Below are 19276 nucleotides of genomic sequence, written 5' to 3' on the forward strand. Positions count from 1 at the left end.
TAGTGTCAAGAGAAATCATCCTACTTTGTTTTGTTTCACAGTGAAATTTGCTTTTTTGTTATGGCGAATGCCAAACCCTCATATTAACACATTCTGCATGAAGTTCTATTATGCCATTACTGTCCATTGTCAAGTTCAGGCTGCTACAAATGTGTTGCATAATTACTTCTGCATACTGCATTTTTCATCCTACCGTCCACGCTAAAATCATTTTAATATCTCAATGTGTAGACTGATTTTACAATTTCTATTTTTTGAAAAGTATAGACCATTGTGTTCATTTACATTCCAATTGCTGATACAACAATTAGTTGAAGTCATTTTAGGAGTCTTTGTTAGGATGTTCTCAGACTCTAGCATTTTATCCTCTTGTGAGCTTTTCATTCCTCATTTGCTGTTTCATCTGAATGTTTGTTGATTTGGGGGAATGTTTTTCTACATTGATTGATAGCATCACAGTTGTCTCGTACTAACTCACGTTTCCCTATGCACACTGCTTTAACTGTTGTAGAGATCGCAATATTGCTCGCACATAACCACTCCTTGTTTTCTCTGTGAAGCTTTGATAGATTTGTACCCACTGTCGTGTGAATTATTGTCATGCCAGCTTTGGGAAGAGGTAAACGTTTAGGTAGCAGCCTGACCAGCAGCAAGCATGGAGCACATCCCAGCAGACCTGCAGCCTGCAGACACTGGAGTTTCTAAAGGAATGTGTGGTTCAAAGTCACTGGGATCATGGGCTGGCAGAGCAGCCAAGCTGCCTAAAAATAATTTACTAAATATCATCGGTTTCCTCATGCTTGATTGCAGCGGTTGATAATGAGTTTGCAAATTAACTTTTGATTTTTTTAAATAAACATTCCAAATTATTTGTTTATTCCTTTTCTGCGATTTTTCAGTGTGGGTTTTTAAATGCTGGTGCATATTGTTTCTATGAAACGCAACCAGTTTTGTTTGATGTTCTAGATCAAATGCATCATTTCTGTACGCACTTGAAAATGTATTCCTTCTACAAAATGTTTGTGTTGATAATGTCTATACATGCATGTATCTAAACTTTTTTATTTATCTTGTCATTTACTTCATTCCATCTTTTAAGTGCTGAAAGTGAAGGATAAAAGTCTGAAACAGCATTATACATAAAGGACAGCCTCACTTTCAATCAGAATTCATTTCACTTGATTTTTTGTGTGTGTGAGATTTCAGTTATCTGCAATCAAACAATTTTTAAACTGGAAATCCCAGAAATACTTCATAAGTTTGAAGCAACTTCAAATTGAGTTACTATTATTAATCCATCACAGAATCTAACTTATTAATTAAACTTTATCATAAGCATGTATATATAAGAAAATGATAGTGTATACAAATATTTCACAAATAGTTTCAAGGAGTTCAAGTAAAATAGGAATCATTTTTATGAATCTGTGAATAGCTTTTTTGTACGAAAATAGACTTGTATTTTTATTCCATTTGCTACAAACTTTCTGAAGTATCCTTGAACAATATTTGGACATATGTGCCCAATATCATTCTCAGAAAGTTTTAGAATATATCCTCTAAGAGAGAGAGGTAGCCGAACAGCTAAAACCTCACATTAAATGTACCAGCATCCCATACAGGCACCGATTCTAATCCTGGCAGTCCCTTTCCCATCCAGCTCCCTGCTGATGACCTGGGAAAGCAGTCGAAGACAGCCCAAAGCCTTGGGATCCTGCACCCACACGGGAGGCCCGAAAGAAGCTCCTGGCTCCTGGCTTTGGAATGACTCATCTCCAGCAGATGCTGCCACTTGGGGAGTGGATCCTTGCATCTTCCTTTCTGTCTCTCCTTCTCTCTGTGTATCTGCCTTTCCAGCAAAACTATATTAATCTTAAAAAAAAAAAAGAATATATCCTCTACCGGTGAGCCAGGGGTACGGGTGAGGGGTATTGCATGTGCTTTGCTGCCGTTACTTGAAACATTCTTATTGCCTCGTTTCTTTTGTTTATAGCTGTAATTTCACAGGTACCCATTAGCTCAGCATCCCTATGTGGGAATCTGAATCCCTGAACTGATTGGTGTTAGAAAGTCAGGGCCTCTGAGGATGATTAAGTCACAAGGGATTAGGTCATGGATTCTCTAATGAAAGAGACCCCAGATAGCCCCGCCCTCCCTGCCAGCACTGTGAAGAAACAGCCTTCTATGGAGCCGACAGTAGGTCCTCACAAGATGCCAAATGGACTTGAGCCTGATGGCGTACTTCTCAGGCTCAAGATCTAACCCTAACCTAACCCTCCCCTTCACCCTCACCCTGACCTTCCCCCCACCCCTAGGCGGTAAACCTTTGTTGTCCGTAGGCTCCCATCTCGGTCAGTCTAAGGTGCTTCCTTGCAGCCAAATGCACAGATTAAGTCACACACATGCAGCAGATCTAACACACACACACGCACACACACACAGTATATATTCTATTTCTTTAAATTGTTTAAAAATTTTTTTTTTTATTTTTATTACAAAGTCAGATATAGAGAGGAGAGACAGAGAGGAAGATCTTCCGTCCAATGACTCACTCTCCAAGTGACCGCAATGGTTGGTACTGCACCGATCCAAAGCCCACAAGGGTACAGGGTCCCAAAGCTTTGGACCGTCCTCAACTGCTTTCCCAAGCCACAAGCAGGGAGCTGGGTGGGAAGTGGAGCTGCCGGGATTAGAACCGGCGCCCATATGGTGAGGACTGTAGCCACTAGGCCACGGCGCCGGGCCCTATTTCTTTAAATTTTGGCAGTGCGAGTTTATTTCCAGTTATCTTCCATCTTGCATGGTTGTATTGTGTCTATTTCTGCTCGCTTTTAATTCCACTCAGTTAATACAATAATATATTTACATATGTAAGTAATAGTTAATAAGAATTAAAGCCATATGTCAAAATCTTTTTCATATATATACATATGTACATATGTAAATCCCTTCCCCACTTCCATGTATTAAAGCACATCTGTCCTTCACTTATTTTTGTTTTAAGATTTTTTTATTGGAAAGTGAGATTTACAGAAAGAAAGAGAGACAGATAAAGACCTTCCATCCTCTGATCCATTCCCCAAGAGGCCACAACAGCTGGAGCTGAACTAATCCGAAGCCAGGAGGCAGGAGCTTCCTCCTGGTCTCCCACACAGGTGCAGAGTCCAAAACTGGAATGCAATCCAGTGCCCATATGGGATCCCAGCATATTCAAGGTGAGGACTTAAGCCACTAGGCTATTGTGCCAGGCCCCCTTCACTTGGTTTTAACCATGGATTGGTTAGCACGTAAAATCTAAGTCACTCTGTCCTCTAAATTGCAACTGTAGAAGGAGACACGTGGGTGAAATTTTCAATAAATAATTCATGGGCAGTTTTGCTGCTGTATTTCTTCTATTTACTTTTTGTTATTTGAAAGGCACAGAGACGGAGTCAGAGGGACCTCCCACGTAGTGGTTTACTCCCCAGGTTGAAGCCAGAAGCCCAGAACTCATCTAGGCCTCTCATGTGAGTGCCAGCGATTCAAGTTCTTAAAACATCACTTGCTGCCCCCTGGACATGCATGAGCAGCAGGCTGGGATCAAAACCAGATGTGGGGTTTGAATCCAGAAAAGCCAAGGGATGTCTTAACTGTCAGGTCAGATAACCAGTGCTGCATATATATTTTATTCCAAATTATATTCGTTTAATTGCCTGACCTACTTAAGGCCATTAAACAGTAACCTAAAAGGAATGGCTGCCAAAATGTGTCCCCGATGGAGTTATAACTCAATTCTGGATAGGCCATCACCACTGGTGTATGTTAAAGGAAGATTTTTCCACCCTGTTTACAAGCTGGTGTATCCGCAATCACTAGAGTCACAGGTTTGCAATTTATGATTCTGATTGCCATCACTCAGCAAGATCTGTGCCTTTGCATTAGGCTTCTGGAAGTGGGAGTTCAACAGGAAATAAACCCTCTAGTCCATAGGTAAACTGAAAGGAAATAGGAAAACAAAGCCTCTAATTTTTTCCCCCAGTCATGTTCCATTGGTTTTTAATGAACTGTTTAAGTTTATTGAGTAACAAAGGCAAGCCAGATGCTTAATGGTCCAATGAAGTAATTAATCGGTGCGTCTGATTTAACAATGTTTTGCCTATCAGTCTCCGTGGCACAATTTCAAATATATTGGGCTGTTTAATTGCATTAACCATGCCTGGTTAACCCTTTATCAATAACTAGTGACAATGAAAAGTCATTTGAATTTCTTGCTTTATCTCTACTCTGTGTTACGACATAGGGTCACATGAATGTGGAGCTTGAAAGGTCATCCATTTCTCCCCCACTCCTCTAGCAATTGCTAGCATTGGACAAATCATTGGCCATTGTTCTACCTCGGGTACACATGGCCCAGCTTCTCTATGCAAAAACCTTCATTTCCACACCTGCTAACACTTCCGTAAAAGTGTTTCAGCTCTTTGATGAGAATGTTCTTTCACCCTCCAGCTTCCCTCGTGTCCTGTCGCTCTAGATTCCAGAGGTTTGGTAGATCACCACATCTCATGGCAGCATTGCACATTTAAAATGTCTTTGGAGGCCTGCAGGACAACAGGCAGCCAAACAAGAGGGATATGCCTGACAATGCCTGACAGTGATGGGGTCCTGCTGAGCAGTCAGTGAGCACAAAAACCTCTGGCTGAATAAAAGGCATTCATCTGCAAGCTAAAAAGCTTTCAGTTTATTGCCCTTGCTTTGGAAAACAGAATTCCAACCCCAATATAAGCCTGCAAAGTGGCTAATGGGCTGCCCTACTTGCATGTTCTTAGGTAAGAACAGGTCCTGTTTCCAAACGGGCACTTGCCCTGTTCCTCCAGGCTCCTTCTCCTGATGCAAAACTGCACTTGTGGATGACACCAAGTCATTTATCAGTATTCAAATAATTTTGTTCTTTCGTGAAGAATTCTCTGGCATCTTGCTATGTTCTCCAGCTGATTAATTACACTTTGTGTTGTGCTTTTATTGTTCTTTGCTTATTACTCAATTTGCATGCATTATAATTGCATTGCAATTACTTATTCATATGAGCCTCTTAAGATATTGTCCCAGCTTCTTGTGCAAAGTGAGCACGGCATGCTCCCCTGTCAACCCATGGTCCGTCTCTTACTGCCCAGTCTCTCTTACTGCCCAGTCCATGTTTCATTAGCTTACACTTTGATTTTTCTCATAAGCAAATAAACACCATTAGTATTTTTGTTTAGTTTTATTGGCATTCTTGTAAAACCTGGGTTCTAGGATATAACTCACCAAAGCCATGCAGTGTGTATCTGTTTGAAGCGTATTTCTTTGGTTTACTGGTTGCATTGTAAAATGTGATTACTTGACAGGCAGTAAAGGGAGAGAGGGGAGAAGAAGAGAGAGATAGAATACACAGAAACAGAAAGCTCCCATCTATGGCTTCATTCTGCAAATGCCTGCAATAGCTTGGTGTGTGGTGGACAAACACCGTGAAGGAGATTACAATCTAGGCTTCCTGTGTGTGATAGGCATCCTAGTACATGAGTCATTGCTTTTTACCTCTAACAAAGTACATCAACAGGAAGCTGCAGTTGGCAGCAGAGCTGGGACTTGAACCAGGGAAGCAGGGAACCAGGGAAGCAGGCTCCACTAGAGGGATTCTCTTGCAAGGAACAAATGCCCAACCTGCTGGTAGCATTTTAACTACTAAAAATCATAACGAGACATCAGGCCGTTTTGGTTATAGAAAGGCTGAGTTTGGGGCCAGCATGGTGGTGTGGCTGGTTAAGCTACCTACCACCTGTGACACCCACATCCCACATGAACGTTGGTTTCAGTCCTTACTGTTATGCTTTGGATCCAGCCCCATTTTAATGGCCTGAGAAAGCAGCAAAGGGCAAATGTTCAGGGCTCTGCCACCCATGTGGGCAACCTGGATGAAGCTCTTGGCTCCTGACTTTGGTCTTGTTCAACCCTGGATGCTGTAGTCATCTGGGGAGTGAGCCAGTAGATACAAGCATGTGTGCTCTCTCTCCTTCTGTCCCCCGCCCTTTGTAACTCTAATTTTTATAACTCTAACTTTCGAGAAAAACAAACAAACAAGCAGGCAGACAATCCTGATCTTGCTGGGCCAGGCATTGGGTACAGTGGCTAGGATGTCACGTGAGAGTTTGACACAAGTGGTGTTAACTTTTGTTTCCAGCCTGTGTCTCTAGGCTTTCCATTGTTTCTCTTTTTTTCTTTTTGCTCTACTTGCTGTGTCTTGATATCTTTCTATTTCAAAAAGTTAAGCTTGTTACTGTGAAGCAAATAAAAATGCATTGCAATAATTGGAGGGAAGATAAGAAGGAGATAGAGAAAGATGGGACTGAAGGAGTGCCTGTGCTTCTAAGTCTGTATTGTGGATAATGTGAATTCTGTTCGTCTTATTTAAATAAAACAATAATAAAGGCTGCTGGGGCTGGGGGAGAAGAAAGGAGCCACTGGGGATACCTGTAAGCCGTATTGCAGTATCTGAGTTCAAGGCCAATCTCTGCTTCTGATTGCGGCTTCCTGCTAATGCACTCCTTGGGAGGCAGCAGGTGACACACAGCTCAAGTCCATGAGAACCTGTGACCAATCTGGGAAATGTAGACTGAATTGCTGTTTCCTGGTTTTGACTTGGCTAAATCATGGCAGCTGAGGGCTTCTAGGGACTAAATCAGTGGATGGAAAATTCTCTCTGTTTCTAAATAAATTATAATTTTTTTTTTCCAAAAGGAAAAATAGAGTCTGTCAATTGTGAATAATGCCAGAATCCAGACTTTTGGTTGGTGGGAGAATTTTATAAACTACACCACTTATCATAGAAATCCTGGGCCCATTTACTTACTGCAAGATTTTGAAAAGATGAATTACTTTTCTTTTTCTTTTTGAGTATATTGAGAGGAATCAATAATGCCTACTTTGTTAATCTGCTGAGTTACTTAGTGCAAAGCCTTCCCACAGAGCTCAGCAGGAAAAGGGTTCCTCCTTTCCTAATCCCTCCTCTTGGTAGCTTCTGGAATATTCTGTAGCAATTAGATCTTAATAAATTCTGTCCTATGTGGCATATTCCTGCACAACATCGCTGGGATCCATACCAGGCAGGGATATTTAACAAATGTTTTAAAGAATTTCAAGCCATGTGCTTTGTTAGTCCTAGCTTCAACTGAAATGCTCTGTTCCACTTGAAATTCCAAATGTGCTTTTTAATCAACCCAGTAACACAAATTCCAGCCAGGACACTGATGTGGTCCTGGAGTATCTTTTACAGGAAAATGCCAACATTTCCTGAGCCAGTGGGGGAACAGTGATGTCACTGCCATACACTGAGCTGACACGTCTGGGACCCTAAGATGCGCAAGGTGGAGTTGAGAACATAACGCAAAATGACGCGTACACTTTTTAGACATGTGGACTTTGAGTGGTTTGCCGAACCTCTTCAAAAAGAAGGTAGTTAGGGGGAGCCTTAGCGCATTCCTCTTAGAGAAGGCTATGAGGGAGAACAGAAAGGAACTGGCACTGAAGTAGCATTGCTTTCTTATTTAACCAAAAAAAAAACCAACTCGCCCTTCATTGTTCTGAGTGCTACTGCTCCTGGAAATTCATGAGAGGCATTTGGACAATAAATAACAAAGCCTTAGGAAACAAAATTGAACAATAAACAGCTGCCAGCTGCTTTTATGCTGAGGCAAGGCAACCAGGTGCTGATAAAATGTAGCCAGAGCCTGAAATTTAGTTAGATTCATAAAATTCAATATTTCCAGGGTCTTGTGATTGCAGTATCTGACCAGCCAATCTTTAGCCCATCAACTCCTTAGAGGAAGAAATGACCACGCAGGTAAGAGCACCTGTTATGTGATGAATATTTTGGTTATTACATTTTGGTCTCATTTCAAAGTCAAACTTTCTTGAGTTAATATGCATCTGCATCTTTCAACAACTCGTGTGAGTTCAGACAAGGTCATGACTCACACTGCAAATCTGGGCTGCGTTTATGTGATTCTCTCACCACCCCTTGATGCCTGGCACTCTCGGTCTGGCTTTTCCATCCTGTTTCTGACTCCTGTGTCCAATACACAAAGTTTCAATCTGCTTTCATCCTTAATTTAGCACATTTGAAAGATGAAAAATCTGTTCTCAAACATGAATACAAGATGGAAAAATGTATTAGATGTCAAGTACATATCTTTATTCCAACTTACGGACTTGCTGAGAGCAACTATCACAATGAACAATTCAAGTCTCCTAACCATCCACATAAACAATTCGAGCAGAATGCTATTCCAATGCATTTCCTTTGTGGTAGCTTAACAGACTTCTTTATTCTACATCCTATGTGACTCTTGAAGGCTCTTCAGCTCTTAGAGCAAACCATTACTCAATTGTGTTTTATCTGTCATTCTTAATCACTTACTGTCCCCAACTACTGCATCTGATTAGAATTAAATTCTCTCTACCACTTCACATTTGTGTTCTCCATACCTTTAAATTGAATGCATGTTTCTGGAATCAAAATCAATCACATAAACATTAAAATTCTGCTTGAGGAAATTCTGATCTCAGCACAAGAGATTCTTTTTCCTTTTTGGCATTTGGAAGCCACGCGTTTACAACCACTGAGAAGCTATGTGTCAGTGCCCTTTGCACATCAAATCAAATGTAATTTTTATTCAAATTACAGAATCAATTAGGCAGATAAGATTACAATTTTTTCAGTGTTCTGTTGAGAGCACACGAGTGGATAGCTGCCATTTGTTTTACAATCTGTCTTCTCACCATATAGTTCCCCAGATTTCGAATCAATGTTCAATGCAGTGATTTAATTTTGGAACCGAAATGGTTCTCAATGATAGTCAGTCCCTCATTTCAGAATGAGGACATTGCGATCTGAGAGAACTCAGACAGGGAATGGTAAACCTGGCATAAACAGAGCACATCTGCTGAACTCAGTTTAGGAGTAGGGACTGGCAAGCCATGACCGACTGAGCACATCACGTAATCATTTTAACGCAGAACCTATCAACATACAAAACAGGTTCATCACCATGATTTTGTTTTAATGTGGTATTGTTTTAGTCAATGGCATTTGAAAAAAAAAAGTGTTGATATATGTGCAAGGCTTCATCATATCAGATGACTTAGTGGCTTGAAGATTTACATAGTTCAAAATCAGCTGAAGACGTTTTTTAGATACAGGTACCCAGTTTTGATTCAGATTTGGTATGGTGTTCAGTGATATTCATTCTACCCTCTGAAGGCTGGTGGAGATAACCACAGGACACACGTTTATAAGATCATTTCTTATTCTGGAGATGGGCGGGACCTTGACTTTAATATTTTCACATGGCCTGCCCATGAAGTTTGTCCTGAAGTACCAACAGCCATCCGCTGTCCAAAGGAAGAGGCAGGCCTTTTTTGATCCTTGAAAACTCAAGTTGTGCTGACTTGAAGCTATACCATGACACAAGATGCCAGGTGGCCTTTTGGGAACTGTTTTCTATAGGGAACTGTCCTCTTATTCTATAACTTGGCCTTCAATTCCAGCAGCAGCAAGAAAGCAGGGTCCAAGGTCTTACAAATTTCACAGTAGATTTACACTCTTTTATAGTGAGAGTAAATATATATATATGGTATTTGGTTTTACAGAACCTCTAAAATTTTAGTTCTGACCTGATATCTATGTTACAATAAAATTCTGTTACTTTTACTTCAGATAGAGACTAGAGAAGGAAGGTTTGGTAGGGTTCAAAAAAATGGAGCCCGATCAGCGACTAAAGATTGATGAAAATCTAGACACAATTCAAGGTGTATTTCATTTTTCTTGATTCTCAAAGTATCACAAACTAGGTTAAAATGTTAAAGTGTGCGTGAGAACAGGTGGATCCCATGACTCCTCCTGGATTTTGAATTTTCAACAAGTTCGGTATTCTTAGTACTTTACACACAAACTTTTGGAACTGGAGGCTCAGAACTGGGTTGCTGTAGTTTGGAAATTTCAGGACCAACATATTATCTATCCAATGGTCATTAAATAAATAAATAGATAGAAAGATAAATAAATAAAGCTGTTGTCTGAGCAAACTTCAGATTCTAGACTTCAATATAACAGCTGTGCCAAACCTATAACAACCTTTCTCTGCTTTCTTGCAATTCTGTTTTCTGGTTTGTTCCCAGCTAAAATCCTTTTTAGAGCACTCAACTGCAAACTGCAGTTTAGGGGAACATCCAGTTATGCTGTTGAAGTCTGCGAGAACCAAATCTGTGTTCTAAGGGCCACACAAATCAGTCCTGGATGTCCAGAGCCTAATCTGGACGGCCCATTTCCTTTATCAAATACTGTTCCTGCGTGGGTTTTCTTCTTTCTGACATCACATGATCCCTTTGTCTCAGGACCCTTACAGCGTGTGTGCACAATGAAGCCATAGGTCAAAAGAAGGATGGACAATGCTGAAGTGTTTGAGTGGGTCAGTGGACTGTGTAGGATAGAGACCATCCAGGAAACAGCTATAGAAAAGAAGGCTGATGCTATGGCACACATTCATCAGGGCCATTCACAATCCACAACAAAGCTTATTAGGGAGCATATTCTGGAAGAAATATGAAGTCTAAGTGCAGGATACAGTTGGAGACCAGAAGACCTGGTATGTTCTTACATGTCTACAAAGGAATTCATGCTTTGCTGAGTAAGGCTTATTATTATTTTTTTTAGATTTAATCATTAACATCTTGCTACATTCATCTTATATCTGAACAATATATCTATGTATACACTTTTTTTTGAAAGGGATGATATACTAGTATCAGATAATGTGGATTTCACAATGAAGATCTAGAATCAGATGCGAAGGGTCTAAGGAGTACAGCAAAGAAAATATATATAAATATTTGTACACCAAATAACATGGCACTCACCCATTTAAAAACAGATGTGTATGCACAACTTATAGACAACATATATGCATGTGAATAAATGTGCATATATATGTGTTTCCACATTTGAGACAAAATGTGATATTTGTGGTACTGTATCTGAATTATTTCACCTAGAAAAATGTTATTCAATTCCCTCTGCTTTGTTGAAGCGAATGAATTGCCTTCTTTTTATGGCTAGGTAATATTCCAGAGCATATGCATCATATTTTCTCTATGTATCCATCAATGGGCATCTAGGTCAATCCCATATCCTTGTTACTATGAATAACGCTACAATGACTATGAGAGTGCAGTCTTCTATTTCATATGCTAATATTTCAGTTTGACATATTCCCCAAAGTGGGGTATCTGGGTCGTATGGTAGATCTATTTTTAATTTTTGGAGAAACCTTCATATATTTTTCATAATGGCTGTACTAATTCACACTCCCACTTCAGCAAGTGGTTGCAATTTAGAAGTAAAACATGCCGGTGAGGTTATCAGTAGCACTGGTGATGCTTTGGCAGCTCAGGTGAAGCATGTGCTACTTAAAAAGGCTGACTGAGTCATTCTTGAGAAGAGAAATAAAAAGGAACCAGGTTGGCCTGGGGTTTCAACCTGAAGGATGTATGGGGAAGATACGAAGAAATCCTGAAGCCTGATTTTCTATTATTGCTACATGACTCTAAGGAAAGAAAGAAAAAAAAAAGTAGCCTTTAATTGCCAAGCTGTGGGTTATCTGGGATCTATCACATCAGCACAGTCCCAGGGTGAAAACTTTCTATTCTGGGGCCACTTCATGAGAGTAGAAAACACGACCCAGCATCTGTATGAAGGTATCCTGAAAGCACAACCACCCACTGCTCCTTTCCTTTGCAAGTATGAAGACAGGAGCGTGTTCAGGGATGCACCCATGAAAAGAACAGCTCAGGGTCTCTTTGTAACTCCAGACTGAAGGCAAAAATACTTGAAGGCTGGTTCCTGCTTTATTCTTAAGTAAATATTGGACTCTGCATATTATCCACGGGCTCATACAGCTGTCATGTATGTGATGCACATGACTTTGTCTATGATATCTTATGCAGAAATAGAACATATTTTCATCGCTTTGATCTTGGCCATGACAAATCCTGCTTTAGTGTGCATGTTTGTTTTGGAGTTGGAGCTTAGTTATTCAGGGCAGCACCTGCAATAAGATTGCCTGGGGAAAGTGCTGATGCAGTCACTTTTCAACTGTGTGATCTCTTGAGCAATTTACTTGATCTTTCTGAACCTCAGAGATTCTATAAAATTGAGACAACAATAATATCCACCCTGAGGAATAGTGTGAAAATTAAGTAGGGTAGTTTACACACAGCTCTTAGCACCTTTTAAATCCTCATCAGGAGGAAAGTACTATGAAATATTATGGAAGTGGCCCATTCCACTGGACTATCTGGACCACACATCCATTCTACCAAAAAAAAAAAAAATAGCAATGCTGGGGCTGATATTGTGGTACAACAGGGTACGTTGCCATCTTCAAAATCAATATTCCATACCAGAGCTCTGGTTTTAGTTCTAATTGCTCCACTTCTGATCCAGCTCCCTGTTATTAGCCTGGGAAAGCAGTGGAAGATGTTCCAACTTCCAGGGACCCTGCCACCCAGATGGGAGCCCTAGATGCAGTTCCAGGCTGCTGGCTTCTGCCTGACTTAGCCCAGGTTGCTGTCATTTGAGGAGTGAGGCAGCAGGTGCAAAATCTGTCTTTCATTCTCTTTGTGTCTGTCACTCTGCCTTTCAAATAAATAAAATGAATCTTTTTTTTCCCCCAAAAGGCAAGGAAGAGAGAAAAGGAGAGTGCTTTGCTTTGTGTCCTCTTGCTCTTTATTTATTTATGTTTTGAGATTTATTTTTATTGGAAAGGCAGATATGCAGAGAGGAAGAGAGACAGAGAGAAAGATCTTCCATCTGTTGATTTACTCCCCAAGTGACCTCAACAGCCGGAGCTGCACCGATTTGAAGCTAAGGGCCCAGAGCTTCTTCCAAGTCTCTAATGTGGGTACAGGGTCGCAAGGCTTGGGCCGTCCTTGACTGCTTTCCCAGGCCACAAGCAGGGAGCTGATGGAAAGCGGGGCCACCAGGATTAGAAACGGCTCCCATATAGGATGCTGGCATGTTTAAAGTGAGGACTTAAGCTGCTATGTTATTGCACCGGGCCCTAAAATAAATCTTTAAAATGTAATCCATATAACTGCAGAGCCCGGTGTGGTAGCCTAGTGGCTAAAGTCTCGGGTTTGTACGTACCTGGATCTCATATAGAGTCTCGTTCATACCCCAGGTGCTACACTTTCCATCCAGCTCCCTGCTTGTGGCCTGGGATAGCAATACAGGATGGCCAAAGCCTTAGCTCCCTGCACCTGCTCCTGGTTTCAGAGCAGCTCAGCTCCGGCCATGGTGGTGGCCACTTGTGGAGTCAATCAGAGGACGAAAGATCTCTCTCTCTCTTCTCCTCTCTGTATACCTGACTTTGCAATAAAAATAAGTAAATCTTTAAAAAAGCAATCCATGTAACTGTGAAAACTGGTGTTACATTCCAGAGACTGTTTTAAGGATCTCTGTGTGTTGGAACTCATCATTTAGTCTCCAGAGCAGTGCTGGGAGGTAGGAGCCTTATGCTATCGTTCTGAGATGGCAAGGAGAGCCAGAAGCCCCGCCCACACTGCCAGTTTTCTTGTTCTGCCCTCCATGTGGATGTGTTGTTTACTCATCTTAACTGCAGCAGTAGCATATTCCACCCCAAGAATACACCAATATTTGTTTGTTTGAACTCCTGTTAGGTCTGAATTTTTTTTTTGTCATATCTGTTTTTATACCTTGAGCATCCTTGTAGAAATCTTGTTATATTTTGATGTGAAAAATTGTGTCCAATCACACCTAGATAATACAAACACACCCTCTTCACACACACATACACAACACACACACACAAGCGTGCACTGGACTTCTCATTACTCAAAATCTTCATCAAGTATCATCCCCCCAAAAAGATAAGAAAAACCTAAGTGCGATTTGCTTGATTTGAACACTGGATGTCCCATGCACATGTTAAAATATTGCATGGTATCCCATAAATGTGTATAAATATTACACGTTATCCAAGAAGTAAAAAATTCCCGAGAGGGGAGAAGGAGATGGTCAGTCTGTCCTTTGCACTTTCTCTGGATTTTTCTTTTGGTGCTGTTGAATAAATAATGTTCTTTGGGGTATTCAAGATTTATTTTTTTTCCATTTTTTTTTGTGTATAAAACAAAGAAAGAAGAAAGGCATTTTTTTCCCTTAAGTTACTATTTGAAAAAAAAATTTTTTTTTTCAAATTTCATCATGGTATAGCGTAAAAAACAAATGCCAGTTTTCCCGTTTGGGCTGTAAGTGTGTAAGTTTGTTATGCTTTGTATCAGCAGCCAAATTCACGGACTGATTGAATCAATCTGAGTTTTGCTCACACCAGCAAACTGATGTCCAAGTGCACCTGCCTGACCTCAGTTCTGCTGAAGTTTCTCTGCTGTGCTCTGAATGCTTGGGTCAGCCCTGTAGCAATGCAGCCTCCACTCGATTCTGTTGGGACAAGCCAAGTCCCTGGATTTGTCTTCCCTTCGCCGGATGCCAAAGAGACATTACCATGAGCTCTGCTCATTGAAGGGTGTCTCAGACTCGTATTAGTTATTAGTGAGCTAATCTGTGGATTGCTGTACAGCTTGCTTTGTTTTTAGGTGTTTATTTTTATTTAAGCAGGAGGCTATATTGAAAGTGGAGTATCTGGGACACAAACCACTGCCCCTATGGGATACTGGCACTTACAGGCAGTGGATTAGCTAACTGAATCATTGTGCCAGGCCCTTTTCCTGGTATCTTTTACTTCTTTTTTTTAAAGTTTTCTGTAACTTGGATATTCTGCTTATTATAGGATATGTGTCTGCAAAAACCTTCAAAATGGTTACGAAAAATATGCAAGAACTTCATCTTGCGGGAAAACCTTTAGGAGTGCAACGTTTCAATGCTTAATTGTGTGACACAAATGCAATTTTAAAAATAAGCTGTATTTGCCTGAGCATATGGTGTGTGATGCCTTCGGTTTTTTTCCAATCAGTCACTAACTGCCCGTAAAAGACCATGATGCAAAATGCTTTTGCCTGAGTGTCATTCTTATTTGACTGGCTTTTCATTTTGTTGTTGCTGTTGTTACCTGAATCTTCTTCATTTGGGGTTTTATTCACTCACTGTTCATTCCAAAAGAGTACTGGATCAAAAGGTTAGGTCAAATTAGAGGAAGTCTGACCTAAGTGACTCAAAAGGTAATAAAGTTGTTGATCTTAATCAACACACACCAGGACAGAGTCAGTTCAACTCACCAGGGAGAGCTGCCAGGGACAGTTCCACTCCATGCAAATAGAGCAGGCCTGAAATGTAGACCTCTGTGCCCTTGTGGGGAGACCAGCTCCAAACACATTTCTTTTACAAAATGTCTCTTTCTCTCCCACCCTTTTACCTTACACTGGAATTTATTTATTTATTTATTGGCAAATAACCACAACACAAAGACAAGAATTAGAACAACTGTTCAAGGTGCACACGGAGGATATGGCAGTCCATCAGAACCTGCAGAGGACACCAGACAGAACAAATCAACCAGTTACCCCAGCCATGTGTTGGCAATGAAGATCTGGGCAAACAGAGACTCTACAGTGGACTATGTCAGCTAGTGGACTCTGGAGAGATATCGTCATGCTTGGAATGGTGAGACTGGCAGCAATTCAGAACTGCTGAACTATCAAAATCACTTGAGCAGGACCCTCCGAGCATGCCCCACATCAGGGACCTGGGATGGGTGAGAGGTTAGGTGGGGCTTCTCCCTTTATCTCCCCCTTGCCCCAGATCTAGAAAACATAATATGGAAACAACGGTCTTACCCACTTTCCTGTAATCCTTGACACTTCGTGCCCTAATTAACTATGTAAAGATTATCAAAATAATTATAAAAAAGAACAACTGTCCAATCAGTTCATTTTTATTTATTACTGTACAGACTGAGAGCAATATACCTAGCATACAGAAAACACTAAATGATTATTGGGCTAGTGAATGAGAGATCACACCAAAATACTTCCTTTTTCCTTTCTTCATTGCATTGCTATCATCAAAGAAAAGACTTCCTCTTCTCCCCACATGCTGTGCTCTTCCATGACATTCTAGAACTATCATCTCTTTCAGTTGGTGTGTCTCATTACAAAAACTGTGTAAGACTTGGAAGTTCAATAGTAACTTCTACACAGCCTTGAAATACAATCTTAAGTCTTCAGTCAGTTTATGGCATCTAACCAATCTCAGCTGACCATCTGCCAAGCCCACGCCATTGCCCCCAGGCCTTGTATAGTCTGGGGGTTCTTGCCCCAACCCCATGGCCATTCTCCCCTGATTCTCTCCACACTACCACACGCTTGGCACTTGCTGCCCTTTTGCAAAACCATTTGCAGGCTTCTTTGGAAATGGGTATCAAAAGCTTTAAAAAATGGCATATCCTTTGTCCCAATAATGTTTGCTTTTGAATTCAGAATCACAAGTGTGCACACACGTTGTCTGTAGGGATGGTTTCATAATGGTATGCTGATGTTTAAAAGATAGGGGGAAAAGTATAACTTTAAACAGCTGGTAAAAGTAATAAGTGAATACTTAAATACATGATCATATGTGCATTGAATGGAGCAAATGAAACAATACAAATGCTTACTTTATGTTATGAGAGGTTGTAATTTCTATGACTATGTTAAGAAACAATACACACACCAAAACCTACATTTTGAATACAGTCTGTTTTTTCTGCTCTAACAAAATACCTTCAACTGTGTCATTTATAAGGAGCAGAAATTTATTTCTCAGCTTCTAGAAACCACAGTGAATTGGGTTGAAGGCTTATGCCCCCTTGTTGGGTCCTCACATGAGAATATGCAAAAGGGCAAAGGTCCTACCCTGTACCCTCTAATAGAAGCATTAGATGACACAGACACACAGGTGAGCGCCTTTTAACTCTTTGATGAGGACATTGATCATTAATCTCCTGAAGTTACAATGTTAAAATACTATCACCCTGAAACTTCAGTTCTAACATGTGAGTTTTACTGGGACATATACATTGAAAGATGTGCAAACACACACACACACACACACACAATCTATGTACACTGTGGAAATAGCTATCCATCTATTTTTATTTATATCCATCATGTGGCTTAACTTCCATGGACATTCATAAACATAAATGTCCATGGTTTCTGTCTTATCCTAATTGGATTAGCTACAAATCTAAAGATTTCAGTTGACATTTTTTCTGTATTTCCCAAAGTGTTAAAACACAATTCTCAATTTTTAACAAGAAATTTATGAGAGCCAAAAAGAATTGAGAAGGAGGAACAGGTAAAGCTTCCGCCTGCGGTGCAGGCTTCACATAAGATGTTGGTTTGATAACTGGCTGCTCCATTTCTGATCCAGCTCCTTGTAATACTCCTGGGAAGGCAGAGAAAGATGACCCAAATTCTTGTGCCCCTTCAGCCACACAGTAGACCCAGGGGAAGCTCCTGCTCCTTTCCTTTTGCCTGACCAGACCCTGGCTGTTGTGGCCATTTGGGGAGTGAACCAGTGGATGAAAGATCTTTCTTTTGCTGTCTCTCCCTCTCTGTAACTGTGCCTTTAAAATAAACAATCTTTTAAAAATAATTTAGAAGACTTTACATGAAAAACTCTTTCAAATGGATGTACTGCTGCCTTTATTGATACAGACTACCATTTATTAAAATTTTTTGTGTGTGATAATCACTCACATGCATGCTATTTTTTATTGACTCATGAGATAGAGAGGAACAAACAAAATCAGAAACAGAGAGAGCTCTCATCTGCTGCTACACTTCCCAGATACCCAGATACCTACTATAGCTGGGGCTAGAACTGGATACAGAAATTTGGGTGCAACTCAGGTCCCCCCTCATTAGTGACAGATGCCTGACCACTGGAGCTACTTCCAAGAGTCTGCACTGATAGGAACAGGTGTCTGGAAACAGAGCTAAAACGGAACCCAGCATTCCATCTATCAAACTAAACCCTGCTCCCAAGTGTTACTGAGGGTGCTCAACAGCTATGGTATTTGTTTTCTTTAATAATTGAGAATACTGAGGCAAGCTAGTCCAATGCATGATAGTAACTTTACCCTGGAAAACACAGTTTCTGATTCAGCATACTTCATGTGTTTGTAAGTACGTGCATATGTCAGACATGTAGCTTGGTTTTTATGAAGGAACTGTAAATATTTGCAAGGGGGAATATGTGCAAAGATGTTCAAAGCACTTTGATAAAAAAGCTTTCATTTGATATTGGTCTGTATACTAAACAAAATGCATGCATGCTCTGTAAAAGTTATTTTCAGCTTCACATTCCTAATTGTCTTTCACTGGACTTGGCAGAGAACCAGAAGCTCTGGCTTCCCTGGGAGCTTGATGCAAGGTTGAGAATTTTGGGTCCTCCTCCCAGTTCCAGTGTGTGTGTGTGTGTGTGTGTGTGTGTGTGTGTGTGTGTGTGTATAAAGTCAATAACAAAAAAATACTTCTATGTGCACAAGATCCCAGGTGATCACTAATGCACACTGAGTTTAAGAAACTCTGATCTCAAAGATTTCATAACACAGCAAATGAGGGAAAACATCTCCTTCTGCCTTGGAATAAAAACTTCTAAAGGGAAACTGGTCTGACACATCATCTTAGGAAGCACCAGAATTCTTTTAGTTTGCTAACACTGAGGGTGTCTGGCGTCTGGGAAGTCTTGCTCTAGGGAGTTTCCCATAGAACATCTGAGACCAGGAGGAAACCAAATCACTTGTGTTTCCTCATGGTGCCAGAGCAACAAGATTCATGCATTGAATTTCCTGTTTCTCAAACATGTGATTCATCCTCCCCTCCCTCTGCACCCTTGCCATTTCTAGCCTTGTTTTCAGCTCATAGGATTTGTGTGGGATTTGCAAGTAGTGAGGTGTGGCAGCCCAAGGAGAGAGCTGTTGGTCCTGCACCCCAGAAATTTCTCATTGACATCATTGCCTCTCCAACAGCAACTGTCAAGTCCCCAATCATGACTCAGGGGTGATCACATAGTCTTCCTTCTTCCCGCACACCTGCCAGATGAGGGACAGTGTCACGTCCATGGTATGGATCAACTGCTCAAAATGCAGGAATTCACAAATGTGACTCAGCTGCAACTTCTTGGAATGTGCACTGGGAGATGGTTCTCACAGAATTGTCTGATAGATGTAATGCATCCAGGTAGTGA

Source organism: Ochotona curzoniae, unplaced genomic scaffold (genome assembly GCF_017591425.1).
Source record: "Ochotona curzoniae isolate NIBS_2020 unplaced genomic scaffold, NIBS_Ocur_1.0 scaffold_4763, whole genome shotgun sequence".
Classification (NCBI taxonomy): Eukaryota; Metazoa; Chordata; class Mammalia; order Lagomorpha; family Ochotonidae; genus Ochotona; species Ochotona curzoniae.